Source organism: Cupressus sempervirens, chromosome 7 (assembly GCF_028749045.1).
Source record: "Cupressus sempervirens isolate cs-2001-9-10 chromosome 7, ASM2874904v1, whole genome shotgun sequence".
Lineage (NCBI taxonomy): Eukaryota > Viridiplantae > Streptophyta > Pinopsida > Cupressales > Cupressaceae > Cupressus > Cupressus sempervirens.
This window is the reverse complement of record NC_143124.1, coordinates 113,048,315-113,069,190: the sequence shown is the minus strand read 5'-3', so window position 1 is coordinate 113,069,190 and position 20,876 is coordinate 113,048,315. Positions and strand designations below refer to the sequence as shown.

General features: G+C 34.5%; 1 non-coding gene across 1 annotated transcript; it reads right to left on the bottom strand.

Moving 5' to 3' along the window:
* Positions 1 to 705: 705 nt before the first annotated feature.
* On the bottom strand, positions 706 to 779 carry TRNAN-GUU (transfer RNA asparagine (anticodon GUU)). The gene has a single exon. It is a non-coding gene; the product is annotated as a tRNA-Asn (tRNA).
* Positions 780 to 20,876: the final 20,097 nt, after the last annotated feature.

Sequence of the window (20,876 nt, the reverse complement as noted above, 5' to 3'; positions counted from 1 at the left end):
AAAATACTGTTAATATTCTAATTTATTGTATAAATATTTTTAAAAGTAAAAATAAATATTTCACCATTGCCTAACTTACCATGATGACAACCTGACACCTTTGACGTTCCACTCCAACCGGCTTCTCCCTCCAATGGCCACCTTATTTTATTGTTTTTGACAATTATTGAGAATATGTTTGTTGCTTTGTTTAAAGAGCCCACCGTTCATATTCTCATCACATGTCCCATAGGCTATTTTTAGCCTCGTAGACGTTAAATTTTTATCTATCTATCTATCTTCATCATTCGAAATTTCCCCATAATATCTTAGCTGTCTTATTCCCTCTCAGCCATCAGTCTTCCAAAATGACATTTTCTTTGCAAACCGGTAAAAATTATCCAATGCAATAGATGGATATCTTAAGATCTAAAAATTATCAGAATTAAATAATTTTATAGCTCTCATGTTTTTTAAAAGGATATCTATATAAATGTATATATTTTGTAAAAGCTTGTTGAATTTAAAAGATATAGCTGAAAAAGAATTTTCCAACTATATCTTTTAATATGGGAGAGTAAGGGGAGAAATTGTTGAAATATGCGGTGTGGTTGATTGGACGAGAGACGGAGGAGACAATGGTGATGATATTGTAAAATGATTGATACCAATAAGGTGAAACATAAGATGACCGCTAGAGAGAGGGCTATATAGCTTTCCAATGACCGCTAGAGGGAGGGCTTGAACCTCCGACCTTGTGGTTAACAGCCACACGCTCTGACCAACTGAGCTACTCCAGCAGACATTTTAAAATCTTTTTATGTCATTAAATCAAAGCAGATAATGTTTTAGTAGCTTTAAATAAGCTGGGTTACAATCATTTACAATCTGGATGCTTTTTAACAGAAAGCAACTCCTTATGTCCTGATTCTAATTTACAATTTTAGGAAAGTTATTAATGTTTTAAATTTTCTATCAGGATTATTCAAGGGGTGATCTTGTATCCTCTAGTGTTTTTTTTTGAATTGTAATCGGAGTATATTTTATTAATAGAAAAAGACTATTAATCAAGAAAAATTTAAAAAAATCTATCAAAATATAATGAATGTGAAGATTTAAGATCGTAAATCTATTTCTTACTACAGTACTATCAATATATTGTCCACATAGAAAGTTATAATAATATAATGATTGTTTTTAATTCAAGAATACAAAATGATCAGATTTAGATCTTATAAATCTCAACTTCAAAATATTTGAATTAAAATTTTGATAACAATTCTGGAAACAATTAAAGACCATATAGAGTTTGTTGAATCTACAAGCTAGCAATTTCTTAATTTTTACAGATAATATTCAAGGTACAACATAGATTTCTTTTTCTGAATCACTACTTTGAAAATCTATCCTGATTTTTGCTTGATTAATCTTAAGATTAGAAAAACTGCTATAAATGTTATAAACGGAATTAAAATAGATGTTAGTATGACAGCTAAATAAACAAATAACATTAAAGCACAATCAATTCTCTTAACTGAAGATTATCCCCATATTACAAACCAAAATAAAAATGATAATGACATCACACGTGGATATTATAATTCATTAATATTTTTGTTTTTTCATACTACATGGTTCGTAGGATTTGCCCTGACAATCATTTGAACATAGGTATAGGAATCGGGGTATAGGAATCGGGATGTTGTGTGCACGGGTTGGACTGTCTGAAATCTGAAATCGGCATGGAGATGGTGGTTTCATCTAGGGATTGTGATCAAATATTGACTATCCGATCTGTATTTAATCTCTACCATGCACTTATAAAATGTATTTGTATAGAAATATAGACAAACGTTATATTGAAAAAGAGGGCTATGTATTCTCATATCATTGGTAACAATTGTCGGAAGCATTGTATTATTGAGGATATCAAAAGTGAGTAGCTTAAAATATTGGGGTGAAAAAATGACACATTAGTATTTTATCACTTTGATATTATATAATATATTCAATAATAATAATAATAGTGGTCGATATTATTCTTATAGTTTGTATATCTACATCACTTGTAATATTTATGCTAATGTTTCATTTTCATGTCTAAAAAGTAGTATGAAGGGAAGTCTAGGTATCTTACTTCAATTTAACGTTCAATAGATATCCATCAATCACAAAACATCTATGATGTGGTTACAATTTGAATTGTGGGGATTTTCTATGCCCTTCATGGCAAATTTAATAGACACAAATTAAGAATTGCAAAATCGTTATTGGCAAGCCCTCATCTAACCAAAATAAAATCCAAATTTTACTCTATCGAAGAGAAGGCTATCAAAATTGGTGACACCAAATCTAGAAATTAATTGCCAAAATATTTCAAAAGAAGTAAGGTCAACTTTGCTACCATATCCTACTAACATGTCCATCTTCTCATAAAGCGTCTAGACACATTACCACTAGGTTGATGTCTTCATGGACAGTACAATCATGGGTTTGGATCCACAATTGTCCTGGCAAAAAGGCATATTCTCTTACACATTTTGAGTTCAATTTCACATTCATATTTATACATCTTTAATAACTTTGTATGAGGACTTGCTTGCATGATATAATTTGGGTTTGATATTAGCATTCCATCTAAATTTTGTCTATTATTAAATTAAATTCATTAGCTTCAACTCACCACTAAACAGTTAAAGGTGTGAAGTATCACAGACGTACAATAAATATAAATGATACAAATAATCTAAAAGTTTAAGTTTTCTTCTAAAAATAGCAAAAAAATCTAATTCCAAGAACCATAAAGGATCTATAGATTCTAAGATGATCTATGTGTTACATTAAATGTTGACTTATAGAGAAATATTTGACCATAATCCATAAAATAAGAAACTGTAAATGTGTGTTAGTCATGTAAATTCCAAATAAGTCTGGAATCATATTTAGTATTGCATCATGTGTTCACCAAATATACATATCACCCTAGAAAAATGAATTAAATACACTAGAATATAAAGTGGAACAATGCTCAAATTTCTACTTCAAAGATGTCTGCTACGATAAGTTTATTAGACAATGTGTGTAATGTGAGTTGTGTATATATTGAATATTTGCCACATGGCAAGGGGTCCTCAAAGATAAATCACTACAATCAGAAAAAACAATACAATCGGAATTTGAAGCAGTTAGATATCCTGGGTAAAATTGTTAAAAGGAAAAAGATTGTTGGAAAAGGTTTTCCAAAGGATATTTGTCAAATTGTAAGAAATCATGAGATCCTTAAATTGTTGCTAAACCAAAGGCTAAATCAAAACAAGTTTGCAATATAAACAAAAGATTTTTCACAATTATCTATGGGTGAACTAATGGGTTCATTGTTATCACATGAGTCTAGAGTTAACAAAAATAACAATTCATCTTTTGAGAATGCTTTGAAAGCTCACACTTCATTAAGAAGAAGAGGATGACCAAAATTTAGAGGCATAACTAGATAAGTGAGTACAGATCAAGAAGGAAGGACAAATCAACCTAATCAAAGTTTCTCATTTTTCTAATGAATCCAAAAGGAAACAAGCAAATCTAGATAATCATGGTGCAAATTATTCAGATGTATTAGATAATAATACATGTAATGTTGCACAAGAAAGTTCTAAGGATGTAGGGTTTTTAGATAGTGGTTGTAGTAACCACATGAATGGAAATAAGGAATTATTGTCTAACTTGGATGATTTTGTGAAATCTAAGATACAATTGGGGAATGATAGTATAGTAACTTTAATGGGGAAAGGTGTTATTCATGTATTGGCTAAAAATGGAAAAAAAATGTTTATTCTTAATGTTTGCTATGTGCGTACATTAATGCATAATCTTATGAGTATCGATCAATTAACTAAGAAAGTGCATAAAGTTATTTTTAAGGATAATGCATGCATAATTTTAGATGGAAATTCTAGAGATAGGCTGATTGCCAAAATTGAGATGAGAAGGAATAGGATGTATCCTCTTGAGATCCATTGTATTCAAGGAATAACAGAAGTTAACTTCAAGGCAGAAGCCCAAGATAAGACATGGTTGTGGCATTTGAGGTATGGACACCTTCATTTTGATGGCTTGAGTTTATTGCAAAAGAAGATTATGTTTAATGGGTTTCCTCCTATTACAACACCTACTGATTCTTGTGAAAGTTGTGTAATGACAAACAACACAGAGAAAGTTTTTGTGTAGGAAGTTCAATTAGAACAAGAGATCTTTTGGAGTTGATTCATACTTGTATATGTGGTCCTATGCAAACCCCATCTTTGGGAGGAAGGTTATATTTGTTAATATTTATTGATGATTTGATTAGGAAAACCTAGAGCTATTTTCTAAAGGAGATATTAGAGGCTTTCAATAAGTTTTGATATTAAAATTAATGGTGGAAAAGAAAAGTGGATTATTCATCAAGGTATCAAATGTATCAATAGTTCTAATGATTTTTTGGATTTTCGCAAATATCATGGGATCAAGAAAAAATCTACAACTAGATACACATCACAATAGAATGGTGTAGTAGAGAGGAAAATTAGAACCATAATGGACATAGCAGTAAATCTAATGAATTTTGGGTTGAAGTGTTGCATGTGCAGTATATATCCTAAATAAAAGTTCTATAAAGAATGTGAAAGATATAGTCTCGCAAGAAGCATGAAATGGTATGAAATACTATGTATCTCATTTTAGTTTTTATGGTTGTATTGCATATGTCTTGGTTCAAAATAAATAAAGAAGAAAATTGGATGATAAGAGTGAAAAATATATTATTGGTTATAGTTATAGATTATATAACCCTATTTCGATGAAGATGATTACAAGTAGGTATTTCATATTTAAGGATGAAGAAGCACATGGGATGCAAACATGGACAAGGTAATAAAAAATGGAGCACCAATACCTAATGAAGAGGAACAACAAGAGAAAGTGGATCAGCCAAATCAAGTAGGACCAAGCATTCCACAAAGGAATTATGTACAAGGTCACCATCAAATTATGAAAATAAGCACATTCCAAGTGTAAGTAATACATATTCCACAAGAAGAGGTAGAAAAATGAGAATTTCGAAAGATATTTATAATCAAGAAGAAGAGAGTTTAGTTTTTGGTTCATATTTTTGCATTTTTCTCTTGTGATCCATTGTGTTTTGAAGAAGCAATTAAGGAGGAACACTGAATCAAAGCCATGGAAGAAGAAATTGAATCCATTTAAAATAATGATACATGGGAGCTTGTATATCTACCTAAAGATAAAGATTTTATTGAAGGTAAATGAGTTTTTAAAACCAAATTTAATGCACATTGTGAAGTTGAAAGGTATAAAGCTAGATTGGTAACAAAGGGAATTTTACAACAATATGGTGTAGATTATAATGAAACTTTTTCTCCAATTGCTGGACTTGATATACTTAGAATGGTTGTAGCAATAGCTGCACAAAATGGTTGGAAAATTTTGCAAATGGATGTGAAATCTACTTTTTTCAATGGTTTTCTTGATGAAGAAGTTTATATTCCACAACCATGAGGTTATGAGGTACATGAAAATGAAACTAAAGTATACAAATTGAAGGTTCTTTATGGTTTAAATCAAGCCCCTAGGGCTTGGTATAAGAGAATTGATTCATTCATGACAAGTAATGGTTTTTGCAGGAGTCTTGATGATCCCACTTTTACACAGATCAACAAAGAAGGTCAAATTTTAATTGTATGCTTATATGTTGATGAATTAATTTTCTTTTTCTATAGACATGTTTATGAAATCAATGATAGATGAATTTGAAATGACTGATTTGAGTTTGATGAGATATTTTCTATGTATTGAAGTTATTCAATCTAATAAAGGGATTTTCATTTGTCAAACAAAGTATGCCAAAGATGCGTTGAGAAGATTCAATATGTTGAATTGTAATCCATGACCAACACTAGTTTTAATAGGAACAAAGTTTCGCAAAAATGATTTTGGGTCATATGTTGATTCAACTCTATTTATTGAAGAAACTTGTTGGGAGTTTGATGTATCTCATAGCTGCAAAGCCTGATATTGTATATGGTTTTATCTTGATCTCAAGATTCTTGGAGTTATCAAAAGACTCACATTGGCAAGTTGGAAAAAAGATACTCAAATTTGTTGCAGGGACCAAAAAAATGGAATTTTTTAGACCAAAGATAACAATTTTGCTTTGATTGATTATTTTGATAGTGATTTTGTAGGTAATATTGATGATAGAAGGAGCACTTTTGGATATCTTTCATTGTGGTATAGGTGCAATCTCATGGGCATCAAAGAAGCAACAAATGGTAACGATTTCACTAGCAGTCATAGAATATGTAGCAGTCATACTAGTAGTATGTCAAGAAACTTGCATGAGGAGGATTTTGAAAGATCTAATACAAGAAAAAGAGAAGTTAACACAAATTTTCTATGACAATAAATATGTTAGTGCACTTTCAAAGAACCATGTTTTTCACAAAAAGAGCAAGCACATTGATGTGAGATTTTATTTCATTAGAAAACTGATTCACAATCAAGAAATTCATCTTGATTGAAGCTGAAGAAATTAAAGACAAATGATAAAGAGCATTAAATTCTTTTACATGCATCGTTTCTCAAACAAATTTTCCATTCATTGCTTTTAACTGACAGTTCTCATCAACCAAATAAAGATTTGTGTGCATGTTTAACATGTCGTAGTTATAAATTGGTAAATTTAATAATACATTTACCTTTGCATGTAATGACGAGATTTAAAATTATGAAAATTCAATTTTAATGGTAGTTATAATAAAGCGGAGACTTCCACCACTATTTTTAATCTGTCTTGGATTAGTTTTTGGTCAATCATGCATTAGTTAGGATAGCATGCATTTAGAAAAAGACCGAGGGTTAGTGATTTGAGAGATTCTTTAAAAGGAGACAATGTAATTCTTTTTGTTTAATGCAGAATGAATAAAATTTTAAGTTTTATTTGTTTTATTTCTCTACTGTAGCAGCGTTCAAGTGTTTTGGTATTTGTTGTAGCAATCGTGTTTCAGATTTTCTATGATAATATAATTCTGTAGCATATGTATTTGGTGATTATTCTTTGTTTGATTTGTTCTGAGTTCTAAGGAGTCACCTGGAAGATTATCAAACGGACTGTAATATTCCATATCAGGCACTTGTATATCAGCCTGACACAGCCTCTCGGGTTTTGATCCTGCGACAAAATTCCATGCAAATTTTTTCAAAGATGTATGTTTGACATTTATTATTGCATCAATTTAAAGGTAATCTTCCCTCTCACTGATGTAATATCTCATAGGTGAACTTTAAGATGAAAATATGAGATACACAAAAATAAATATTGAACTACTTGAAAAATCAATGACAATAACAAGGAAAACCTAAATGCTCTCTATAGATTTTTAGATATATATTGAGTATCTTAAGTTGCAGGAGCTCAAGTGAAGCAGGAAAGAAAAGTTGACCATCACAAAAAGAAAAGTTGAGCATCACATAACATGTCGGAGGCACAACACAAATTTCCAGTGCGAAAAACGGATTCGATAAGTTTCTGTTTAGCTCAAAAGTCAAGTGTTGGAAAGTTGGGAAAACTTAAGCGAAATTTTGAAAATCAGCACCATTTCTAGCGGCCCAGAGATAGGCCATTCCAATCATTAGGAAAATCTTTGAATGCTGTCAACTTCTAAGAAAGAGTAGTATATTTTTCCGAAAGCCTTTTGCAAGGAATATCTTCATGCCCTAATGCTTTACAATTTAGGATATCGCTATCTTCTAATAGTTTTCCATAAAGGGTTTGTTCGTGAATGAAATAGCCGTGATGATTGGGAAAGCTTCAGACAATGAAATTAATATTGGCCGTATTGAAGGATGCAGACGAATAAAATCAGTGCTATTCTTAAATATTATTTATTAAATATTAAGTATTTGTGCTATCACAGCACAAATATCCAGCATTCTCCATCAATTAAAAAAAATTGGGAGCGGTTACAAGCTTCTAAATTAAATATTAAAAAAGAATTCTCGAAATAATAGCTGGTAGAAATAATAAGGCTCAAAAAAGTAGTACCCAAAAAAATAGGGGCCAACAAAAAAATAGGGGTGAAAAAATTTCAATATGATTTTATTTTTTGGTAAATATAATTTTGCATGCACATTCATACTTATTTTTTGTGGAGAGTGGGGGGATTTGAAACAAATTCATGGAATGTGTGATGTCCCCAGAGTGGGCCCCTAACGGAAGGTGACGTAGGTCTGTCCTTGCGGTTTGCCGCTACCACGTGTCCGGGGTCCTCGCTAGCGAGGCTATCCTGGGGTTGCCACCTTAACGCAGGGAGGTTCCGTTTACTAACAGTCCGGGCTTTTGGTACAACGGTTACTAACTTGGTATCAGAGCCGAAGGTCTCGAGGTCGAGACCCGCAGAGCGTGGTGGGCTGTGATGTCCCCAGAGTGGGCCCCTAATGGAAGGTGACGTAGGTCTGTCCGTGCGGTTTGTCGCTACCACGTGTTTGGGGTCCTCGCTAGCGAGGCTATCCTGGGGTTGCCCCCTTAACGCGAGGAGGTGCCGTTTACTAACAGTCTGAGCTTTTGGTACAACGATTACTAACTTAAAAATGCCACCTGAGCTGCTGAGTGGGTAGTGGTGATAGGAAAGAAATGAGCATATTTTGTTAATCTATCTACCACCACATAAATACAATCCTGTCCTTGTACCTTGGGAAAACCTATGATAAAGTCCATGGAGATGCACTCCCACTTCCTGTCAGGGATCGGAAGTGGCTTTAGGAACCCTGTCGGATAGGTGTGTTCTTGTTTGTTTTGCTGGCAAACAAGACACTCTCGAACGTACTGCAAAACATCAGCTTTCAGCCCCTTCCAAGTGAACTGCTCTCGAACTGACCTGTAAGTCTTGAAGCACTCGAGATGGCCTGCTGTCGGTGAGTCGTGAAATGCTCTCAAAATCAGTTGCTTAACCTTTGATCCTGGGACTAGGTAAATCCTGTTCTTGTAAATGATTAAATCATCTACAAGTGTGTATCTGGTATCAATCACTGTTCCCTCCATTATATCGAAGGCCCATGTATCCCTGGCATACTCTGCTATAATCAAGTGTCGCCAATCCTCTGATATCTGAACCATAAGAGTGAGGTGTGGCCTTCGAAAAAGAGCATCTGCAACAACATTCTGAGTTCCCTTAACATATGAGATGTCAAAATCATATGCCTGCAACTTACTTACCCACTTTTGCTGGCGATCATTCAGGTCCCGCTGTCCCAAGAAATGCCTCAAACTGTTATGATCAGTTTTAATAGAAAACTTGCTACCCACAAGATATTGTCTGAATTTGGCCAAAGAATGCACGATGGCCAACATCTCCTTATCATATATACTGAATGAACGCTCGGGGCCTCTGAGCTTCCTACTCTCATAAGCTATGGGGTGCTTATTCTGCATAAGTACAGCACCTACTCCCTCTCCAGATGCATCACATTGAAGCTCAAATGGCTTTGTGAAATCAGGTAATGCTAGAACTGGGCACGTAGTCATTACCTCCTTAAATCTCATAAAATAGTCCTGTGCCTTCTAAGTCCACACAAATTCCCCTTTTTTCAGTAGATCTATCATGGGAGCTGCATGTCATGAGTAGCCACTGACAAACCTACGATAGAAACCACATAAACCAAGGAACCCCCTCAACTGTGTGAGGTTCTCTGGTGGAGGCCAATCAACAATAGCGCGAATCCTTTCAGGATCCATCCGCACTCCATCTGCACTAATAATGTGTCCCAAATATAACAGCTCGGTCATCCCTAAGTCACATTTGGACTCTTTTGCATACAAGGACTCCTTCTGTAAAATGCTCAACACTGTCTCCAAATGCTCTAGATGCTCTTGCCATGATCGGCTATAGATCAAAATGTCATCAAAAAACACCAGCACGAATTTCCTCAACTGATGGTGGAAAACTCTGTTCATAGTGGACTGGAAAGTGGCAGGTGCATTGGTCAGACCGAAAGGCATGACTACAAACTGAAAGTGCCCACAATGACATCTGAAAGCAGTTTTCTCAATATCCTGTTCACAAACTCTGATCTGGTGATATCCTATTCTCAAATCAATTTTCATGAAATAACAAGCCCCATGCAATTCATCTATCAACTCATCAATGCGAGGAATGGGATACCTGTTCTTAATGGTTCTCTTATTTAATTCCCTGTAATCAACACACATCCGAAGAGTTCCATCCTTCTTTTTTACCAAAACAACAGAAGATGCAAAAGGTGACTTACTTGGTCGGATGTGCCCCATAGCTAGCAACTCCTCGATGGTCCTTTCGATCTCATCCTTGAGTCGCTTTGGGTGTCGATATGGTGTGATCATGATAGGCTTAGCACCTTCCTCCAGCTCAATAATATGCTCAATGCCTCTGTCCGGTGGCCTGCCTGGTGAAATCTCACTGAATACCTTTTCGTACTTAATCCTCAATTTCTGAATATCAGGATGATATTCCGTCTTATGTTGCTCCTCCTGTGTAGGTGTCAAAGTACAAACTACTGCCCACTCTATATCATTATGCCTAGTTAATCTCTCCAGCCGCCTAAATGAGATAGTCCTGATGTCTCCATTACGGATAGCCTTAAGCACATGAGTCCTACCATTCACTTCGAATTGTATCTCCATATCCTCTAGTCTCAGGGTAACCACCTTCAATGAATGTAGCCACTGCATTCCAAGTACTATATCCATGTCACCCATGTTGACCACATGATAGTCTGCCTTAAACTCATAGTTGTTCAGGCGCAAAGGTAGGTCTCGTACCATCCTGTCACAATTAAGAGTGTATCCATCAGCTACCTTGACTCTTAGTCCCATGAACTCCTCAGTAATGAGTCCACGCTTCTCCATGAATCGTGCATCAATAAAATTATGTGTGGCACCTGTGTCCAATAATGTAATAACCTTTTGCCCAGCCAAAACTCCCCAAAGTCTGAAAGATCCCTCTCTCTGGATACTAGACAGTCGTGCTTCCTATAAATGTAGCTCTGTTCCTTGCTATTGCCCTGCACTGTCTATCTCTTGCTCTCCCTCTGCTTCATCAGGATCCTCATCATGATGTTCTGAACTATCTGAATCTGAGCCTTCGTAATAAGCCCACATTGCTCGGTTGGCCTTCCCTTTTGGCCTCATAGGACAGTCATGGCCATACTCATATGGGCCTTTGCAATAGAAGCATAGCTTCTTCCTACGCAAGTCATTAAGTGTCTCCTTGTCCAACATCTTACTTTCCTCTTTAGGTAGCTGTGCCTCTCTATGAAAGGGTTTCCTGTCCTTATCTTTTCCTAAAGGGAATTTCTTTTCCTGGAATTTATTTTTAGAAGCTGAAGAGGAATCCATGTCACGAGCTTTCTTAATGGCTTCCTGCAAAGTGGGAGGGTTGAGAGCTTTAATCCACCCTCTCAACGGATCAACTAGCCCATCCATAAATAAAACCAATAGCCTCCGTTCAAATACATCTGTTACTAATACTGCAAGTTTCTGAAATTCTGAAATGTATGTTTCCAATGATCCCCATTGTTTAAGCTGAGCTAACTCCTTGAAATGGAGTTCTGGATCCTTCTTATCAAAACGTGCAATCAGTCTCTCCGTAAACTCCACATATGAGGTAATGTGTGCATGACCCATAGTGATCATACCATGATGCCACCACTCATGTGCTAACCCATCCAGGTGAATTGTTGCATACTTAATAGCTTCTTCCTCAGACATAGGGTTCAATTGAAAGTATGTGTCAAGTTTTTGAACCCAAGCTCTTGCTGTAGACTTCCCCAAGCCATCATAATATGGTAACTGAAGTTTCCCTACTTTCTTTCGTAACTCATAGCTCTGAGTCCTGTCATGTCCATGGGGCATATGCTTCATCCGCACATCCATATACTCTCTAAAAGTGATTGCAGCTATAAAATCTGGACCTCCTACTTCCCAATCTCTCCTCAGCTGATCCTGTATGTCAGTGATCTAGGATTCTGGTACTGGCTGCTCTGGAGCTCTAGGAAGGAATGTGGGAATCATAGGTCTCGAACTCACTGTCCTAGCTTGCTGGGGTGCATGGCCAAAATTGTTCCCAATTTGTTCACCTCCATTATGTATCCCATCCTGATTATTCCCATTCTGATTGTTACCATTCTGATTATTTCCTCCACCTATGTTAGCGTTCAACCCCATTTGACGAGCCATCATCTACATCATAAGCTCCATTCTCTGATTCTGTTCCTGTGCTCTTTGTTTGGCTAATCGCTGTCCCTGTGCCAAGGTGTCTAGTAACTATAAAAATCTTTCCTCTTGCTGATCTGGACCGGCATTCCCGCCTCTATCCATATTGTAGTCGTAGTCTTGATCAAAGAATACCTCCCCTGTGTTTGTATGACTGGATTCTATATCCACCTGTACAGATGAGCTAGACTATTCGCTCTGCAGGTCTGAAATCCTATCTTGTCTTGCTTTGGTATTGCAGAAATTATAAAGCCTCTGTCACATGCTTATAAATGTTTTGATTTTAGTGTTTTGACATTTCGTCAAAAAATTTCCCTTCTATCCAGCTGTTCCAAATTCCCTATAAGGCCTCCACAAGATGGCAGGACTTATAGCTCTGATACCACTGTAATGACCCTTACTATAAATGCCACTGAAACCATCATACTGGACTTAGGAATTTTGTCAAACAGTTGGCATGTAACTGAAAAAGGCTGCAATATTACTAATTGTTGTACAACGAAACCTCAATATATGATGCCAACAATGTATGACCAACAATTCCAGATTATAACACTACCAATCTAAGAGATAGATGACAATATGAAACTCAAATATGAAGTCCAATGCAATTCTGATTTTATGATAGCAAATAGAACTGATTACAATGAGAGACTGTCACAACTATGCACTTCTAATACATCAAGCTCTTGAAAATGCAATGTTATGACATGAACAATAACCCAGTTTAGATTTGGAATGCAAATGACGAAACTTTTACAATAGTTATTAATGATTGGAAATAACTATTTATGCAATGACAGTGCTGACTGTTCTAATCCATAACATGCAATATTTTGGCAATAAAAACTTCAGTTTGTGCACCTGGAATAGCTCCAATTTTGCTGGATATGAATGCTGAATTAATGCCACACGAAGACCTCACAATCTGCCCCAAACTGACTCACAAAATTGCTGCTGCTGTCCAACTGACAGGGCCGTACAGGTACGGCCTGGTACGGCTGCTAGATAAAAATATTGCAGCATTTTTGTCACTCCAAAAGCAATAAATCTAGGTGCCTAGGGTTGCTGAATAACCCCCTAAAATATGAAATTCATCTGTCAAACCAACTAGGAGTTATGAGCAAAAACATGGGTCCAAACCCTGGACTGGCAGACTAAAAATAATGCACAACTGTGTCTTCAAACCTTGTTAATCAATCCACAAATGCTAGGGCACAACTGAAACCCTTATTCCAACCAAAGTAAACCCTTATATCTGAATCTCAATGAAGTCTAAATGAGATGGCTGAATTACCAACTCCTCAAATGCAACAATTCAGGTGATATTTCACACCCTCAAAGTCGCCAATCCAAGGGAGTGATTCATTCCCAAAGATCAAATAATAATTTGCAGACCCAAGAGACTACAAATTTTCTCCACAATGGAAGAAGTAGAAGAAATCTCAAATCCAAGCATCCCAAAATGAGAGGCCCAGCCCTCTATTCATTCACTTTTCTAAGAAGTTGCTAGAACTTCTAGAAACATCCTTTATAAAATCTCATTATAATGCACTTTTTCTAGAACTTCTAGAAACATCCTTTATAAAATCTCATTATAATGCACTTTTTATAATAAAGTAATTTTATAAAATAAAAACTGCAACTCAACTTAAAATTATAACATGTAGGCCCCAATAACACATAATAATAAAATATAACCTCTTAACACTTCTTCAAGAGCAAGATATGACCATCTGATCCATAGAATTGACTCTCTCTCCACACCATTTGCCTACGAGAGTCTAGAATAGGCAAAATCCATGATCAATGTTATATCGAACTAAAGAGGGGACATTACAGTTGGTATTAGAGGTTTTCTTTCGGGAGGTTTTCAGATTGCACGGATTGCCTCGAAACATTGTGAGTGACAGGGATAGCCGTTTCATGAGTCATTTTTGGTAGGAGGTATTCCGGTTATGTGGAACAGAGCTTACACCCAGCACTAGCTATCACCCACAAACCGATGGTCAGACGAAGATTGTGAACAAATGGGTGGAAGGGTATTTAAGGAATTATGTGGCAGCTCAGCAGCAAGCTTGGGTCAGATGGATATATCTCTGCGAGTATTGTTACAATACTACATATCACATCACTATATAGATGACACCCTTCATGGCACTTTACAGTTATGAAGCACCTAGTTTCTTGGATTTGTTGTTGGGCGACAGCTGGGTACCCAGTGCAGGAGAATTATTACAGGAGAGTAAGGATATAGTTGCTACTCTCAAAGATAATATTGTGAGAGCTCAAAACCTGCAGAAGTAGTATGTAGATCAGAAGAGGACTAAGCGTAGTTTTGAGGTGGATGATATGGTTTACCTCATATTGTAGCCATACAGGCAATCTACTCTTACGAAGAGTGGTGCAGAGAAACTCAATCCATGCTATTACGGACCATTCAGGGTTATCAGGCGAATTGGTGAGGTGGCTTATGAGTTTGAGCTTCCGGCAGACAGCAGGGTGCACAATGTGTTTCATGTGTCCCGCCTCAAGAAGGCGTTGGGTCAGAATGTGGTGCCTTCCACAGTATTACCTCCTTTAGACGATGAGGAAAAATTGATTTTAGTGCCAGAATCCATCCTGGAGAGCAGAGAAAAGCAGCTTCGCAGACGAGTGATCAGAGAATACTTGGTTAAGTGGAAAGATCTACTTGTTGAAGATGCTACTTGGAAGGGGGAAGCTATTTTGCAGCACCCGGCGTTGAGATTGCTTGATGCCAAGCAATTTTAGGAGGGGCGGACTATAATGTCCCCTCTTTAGTTCGACATGACATTGATCATGGATTTTTCCCATTCCAGACTCTCGTAGGCAAATGGTGTGGAGAGAGAGTCAATTCTGCGGATCAGATGGTCATATCTTGCTCTTGAAGAAGTGTTAAGAGGTTATATTTTATTATTATGTGTTATTGGGGCCTACATGTTATAATTTTAAGTTGAGTTGCACTTTTTATTTTATAAAATTACTTTATTATAAAAAGTGCATTATAATGAGATTTTATAAAGGATGTTTCTAGAAGTTCTAGCAACTTCTTAGAAAAGTGAATAAATAGAGGGCTGGGCCTCTCATTTTGGGATGCTTGGATTTGAGATTTCTTCTACTTCTTCCATTGTGGAGCAAATTTGTAGTCTCTTGGGTCTGCAAATTATTATTTGATCTTTGGGAACGAATCACTCCCTTGGATTGGCGACTTTGAGGGTGTGAAATATCACCTGAATTGTTGCATTTGAGGAGTTGGTAATTCAGCCATCTCATTTGGACTTCATTGAGATTCAGATATAAGGGTTTACTTTGGTTTGAATAAGGGTTTCAGTTGTGCCCTAGCATTTGTGGATTGATTAACAGGGTTTGAAGACACAGTTGTGCATTATTTTTAGTCTGCCAGTCCAGGGTTTGGACCCACATTTTTGCTCATAACTCCTAGTTGGTTTGACGGATGAATTTCATATTTTAGGGGGTTATTCAGCAACCCTAGGCACCCAGATTTATTGCTTTTGGAGTGACAAAAATGCTGCAATATTTTTATCTAGCAGCCGTACCTATACGGCCTTGTCAGTTGGACAGCAGCAGCAATTTTGTAAGTCAGTTTGGGCAGATTGTGAGGTCTTCGTGTGGCATTAATTCAGCATTCATATTCGGCAAAATTGGAGCTATTCCAGGTGCACAAACTAAAGTTTTGATTGCCAAAATATTGCATGTTATGGATTAGAATAGTCAGCACTGTCATTGCATAAATAGTTATTTCCAGTCATTAATAACTGTTGTAAAAGTTTCGTCATTTGCATTCCAAATCTGAACTGGGTTATTGTTCATGTCATAACATTGCATTGTCAAGAGCTTGATGTATTAGAAGTGCATAGTTGTGACAATCTCTCATTGTAATCAGTTCTATTTGCTATCATAAAATCAGAATTGCATTGGACTTCATATTTGAGTTTCATATTCTCATCTATCTCTTAGATTGGTAGTGTTATAATCTGGAATTGTTGTTCATACATTGTTGGCATCATATATTGAGGTTTTGTTGTACAACAATTAGTAATATTGCAGCCTTATTTGGTTACATACCAACTGTTTGACAAAATTCCTAAGTCCAGTATGAGGGTTTCAGTGGCCTTTATAGTAAGGGTCATTACAAAAGTTAGTAACCGTTGTACCAAAATCCTGGACTGTTAGTAAACGGCACCTCCTCGCGTTAAGGGGGGAACCCCAGGATAGCCTCATTAGCGAGGACCCCGGACACGTGGTAGCGAAAAATTGCATGGACAAACCTACGTCACCTTCCGTTAGGGGCCCACTCTAGGGACATCATAGCCCACCACGCTCCGCGGGTCTCAACCTTGAGACCTCTAGCTCTGATACCAAGTTAGTAACCATTGTACCAAACGCTTAGACTGTTAGTAAACGGCACCTCCCTGCGTTAAGGGGGCAACCCCAGGATAGCCTCACTAGCGAGGACCCCGGACACGTGGTAGCGACAAACCGCACGGACAGACCTACGTCACCTTCTGTTAGGGGCCCACTCTGGGGACATCACAGAATGTGAAGAGATGTCTGTTGGAGGATATTAAGAGTCTCTTACAAGTTATAAAACCAAGGCTCTTCATTTCATTTTCATTTTATGTTTTTGCAGGGAAGAAGAGGTGGAGGTGATTGGAAGATTAGATTAGAGTTTTTGAATAGAAGAAGATTGAAGTTTTGGAGTAACTTTTTTGCATGTGAGATTTCTATTTTTTATTTACATTTTCATTTAGATTTAGATGTAGATGTAAATTGAAATTCAAAATTAGTTATGATATTCTACTTTGATTTAAATTTTAATTTTAATTATAATTAATTTCATTTAGATTTAGAATTCTATTCATAACTATTTAGGCTTTCATTTAATAGTTTAGTCTTACATGTTTGATTTAGATTTAGATTTGTATTCAAAATCCATTTGATTTATATATTTTATAATACTTTTCATACATATTTTAAATGTCCATGTTTCAAACTAGTTTTATATTTGCATGTTTCATATTAGTTTTAGATTTGCATATTTCAAAATAGTTTTACATTTGCATGTTTCTAAGTATTTATATTTTCATGTTTCAAAGTATAATTTTATTATTAATCTAGATGAGAATGCCATCATATCAATACAATTTGTATTTTATTAAAGTTAATGATTTATTTAAAGTAGATGAATCATATATTTAGTATATATTTTATTATTATTGCATTATAAAATAAAATAAAATTCTCAAAATAATAGCTGGCCAAAATAATATTAAGCCAGATGGATGTGGAAATAATAGGACCCGAAAAGAGGGGTCAAAAAAAGGACCCAAAAAATAGGACCCAAAAAAATAAGGACAAAAAAATAGAACCCAAGAAAATAGGGCTGAAATAACTTAATTTAAATTTTAAATATAAAACATTTTCTTTTTGTTAAATATATTTTTGCATGCACATTCATGCTTTTTTTTTGTGAGGAGTCAGGGAATCTAAAAAAAATCATGGAATGTCAAAAGACATCTATTGGGGGATAAGAGGGTTCTCTCATCAATTATAAAATAAATGCTCCTCATTTCATTTTCATTTTGTATTTTTACAGGAAGGAAGAGATGGAGATTATTGGAGCGAATTAGAGTTTTTGAAGAGTAGATTAAAGTTTCATATAGTTTGGCCTTGTATGTTTGATTTAGATTTAGGATTCAAAAACTATTTGATTTAGATATTTGATAATACATTTCTTTTGCAGATTTTTAATGTGCATGTTTCAATTTAGTTTTACATTAGTTTTAGATTTGAATATTTCAAAATACTTTTGGTTTCTATGTTTTAGATTTGTATGTTTCATAATAGTTTTATATTTGCATGTTTCAAAATATTTATATTTTTAATGTTTCATAATTAAATTTAATCGTAGATGTGGATAGCAAGGTCACCTTATCAATAAAATTTGTATTTTATTAAAGTTAATGATTAGTTAAAAATAAACGAATCATGTATTTGGTTTATATTTTGTCATTATTTAATTAGATTATATATGTGTTTATTTAAATATTTTTCATAGTATATATAGATTTTGATTAATATTTATGTTTGTAATGTTTGAAAAATGGAAGACAATGCTACCATATTTCAAATATTACAATCTAACTATTTCATTTGAAATAGTTTTGATTTTTATTTATGTTATTTTGAACATTATTCATTTGAAATAATTTATGTTAACTATTAATTGTTTTTCATTCTAATTATTTCTATATGTTGATTTTTGTTTATAAGTTTGTAGGTTACTATATGAGTTACAGATACCTCAAATAGAGAATCAAACATTATTGGATACATGTATTTACACCATCACAGATATATTTTTCTGTATATAGTTCATTCTTGTCTCCAGTTTCAAATTTTTACTTCTAATTAGTTGTATTAGCAATTTTATTTCCCCATTGTTCAATGTAACCGTGTCTCTTATTTTAGTGTAACATTTAACCATTTATTAACTCTAACCATAACATCAAGTGTCATATAAATGAAATTGTAAACCTTGGATCCTAACTTTAACTCTTACTCTATATATGATTATACTAATTATTAGTAAATTATATACCTTAGCCTAACCCTATATGTGCAAGTAACTAGAAATAATATTATATTTTTTATAAGTGAGAATATGTATATACACACACCATAAGAGAGAGGGATAACCCCACTAAAATAATATTTAATAATTATTAAGATACAAAAAAAGTAATATATATATATATATATATAACTAATAATACTTGTATTTTAAGTAAAGATAGATAAATAAATAAAGAAATACTATTGTACAATATATAATGATTAAATTTATAAATAAATGAAATAATATAATTAAATAATGTTTGTTTTTAATAGATGTTATTAAAATATTTAATCTACCTCATAAACTTAATATTTAAATAAACTAAATACTATAATCTAATAATATTAAATCTTGAAATTTAATAATATAATTTCTTAATATTAATAATATATTATTTAAGTTAGGAGTTATTATATTCTATTTTAAATGAAATAGTTGAAATGATATTAAAAATATACAAATTAATTAATATTATTATATTAACAAATAATAACCTATATTGATATTAATAATTAATTGAAAAGATGTATCTTTTCTTATTATATCATATATAAGATAAATAATAAACTCAAGAAGAAGGGCAGAAATCAAATTTTAGAAAGCTAGAATATAAATTAATGAAAAAATTCGGGATGACCAAAAGGAAGTCATTACAATTGGTATCAGAGCATGATCCTACCATCCTGTAGAATATGAATATAAAAAGTTGCAATGAATTTCGATTTATGACAGCCAAAGATTTGAGCCCACTATTTTCATTTTATATACACATCTTGAATCATTTATGAAGAACCTACAACTAATTTATGTATGGCAGCATCTGTGATGTGCATACCAACCCTTATATCGAATATCACTGCAATCAAGCATATTCATATATTGGTGGTCTCATACATCATTTTGATCAACATATTCATATAACATTGTGGCAGCAATTTCATCGATCAAAGCTTCCCTTGTAGGAGCGACCTTGTCTTCAGCGACATATAATGTACGGTGGCAAAATTGAATGCAAAGACATTGTAAGCACCAAATTTTATGGTATATTGCTTCATGCAGGACGCTGAAATTAAGCTTTTATTTGTTTAATGGTTGGGATGCCATTAGTTGTCCGTTGTTTTATTGACCGTAAAGAGAAACAAGAGTACAAGAAGCACTGCACTTATTTTCATGTTCCCCATATTGAAGGTTGAGAGCTTTAGTTGAATGGAATGCCCAAGGAAATCTTTATGTTCAACAGAATAATCAGGCAGTAAATGAAGATTGAGATGGAATATGATGCTAGGTAATAATGAACCATTTATAGAGGGAGATATAAATTTAGAGCCGCAGTAGTAATATTCATTGTTGAAATGAGGCATTCAAAGTCATGACTTAGCACCGACGGTGAAATTCAAGGAACTTTCCCTCGAAGATTTGCAAAACCCTAATTTGGAGTATTCATGCCACTAGCCAAATTATTTTATTTTAAAAAATGATTGATACCTTTTCTAAGATATTTTCTTTACTTAAAAATTATATTATTTTAGTGCAAGAAGGTTAAGTCAGGCATGTGGGAGTATGAAGAAGAGTGCGTGGAAAGAGGATTATCAAGATCAAGGTAGTATAAGTAATAAAGAAGTTTTTGAGTCCCCCATGCAACCCTAGATAGGAGTGTCTACATTGCAATGGAAAAAAAGCTTAATGTTGGGTTAGCAAATCCATTAACGAACACTGATATTTAAGAATAAGCGTCATAGAGAAGTAGCTAAAACCGTTGTCAGGCAGACATATTACGTATAAAATAGCTGAACTGATTGAGGAAGCGATGCCAGTTTCAGGACAGGATTTAGAAACATGCGCGGGTTGCTACTACATTTAGGTCTAGGACATTGTAAATACCATAATTACGATAACTTGTGAGAACCACAACAAGCAGCATATACAATCATTCCT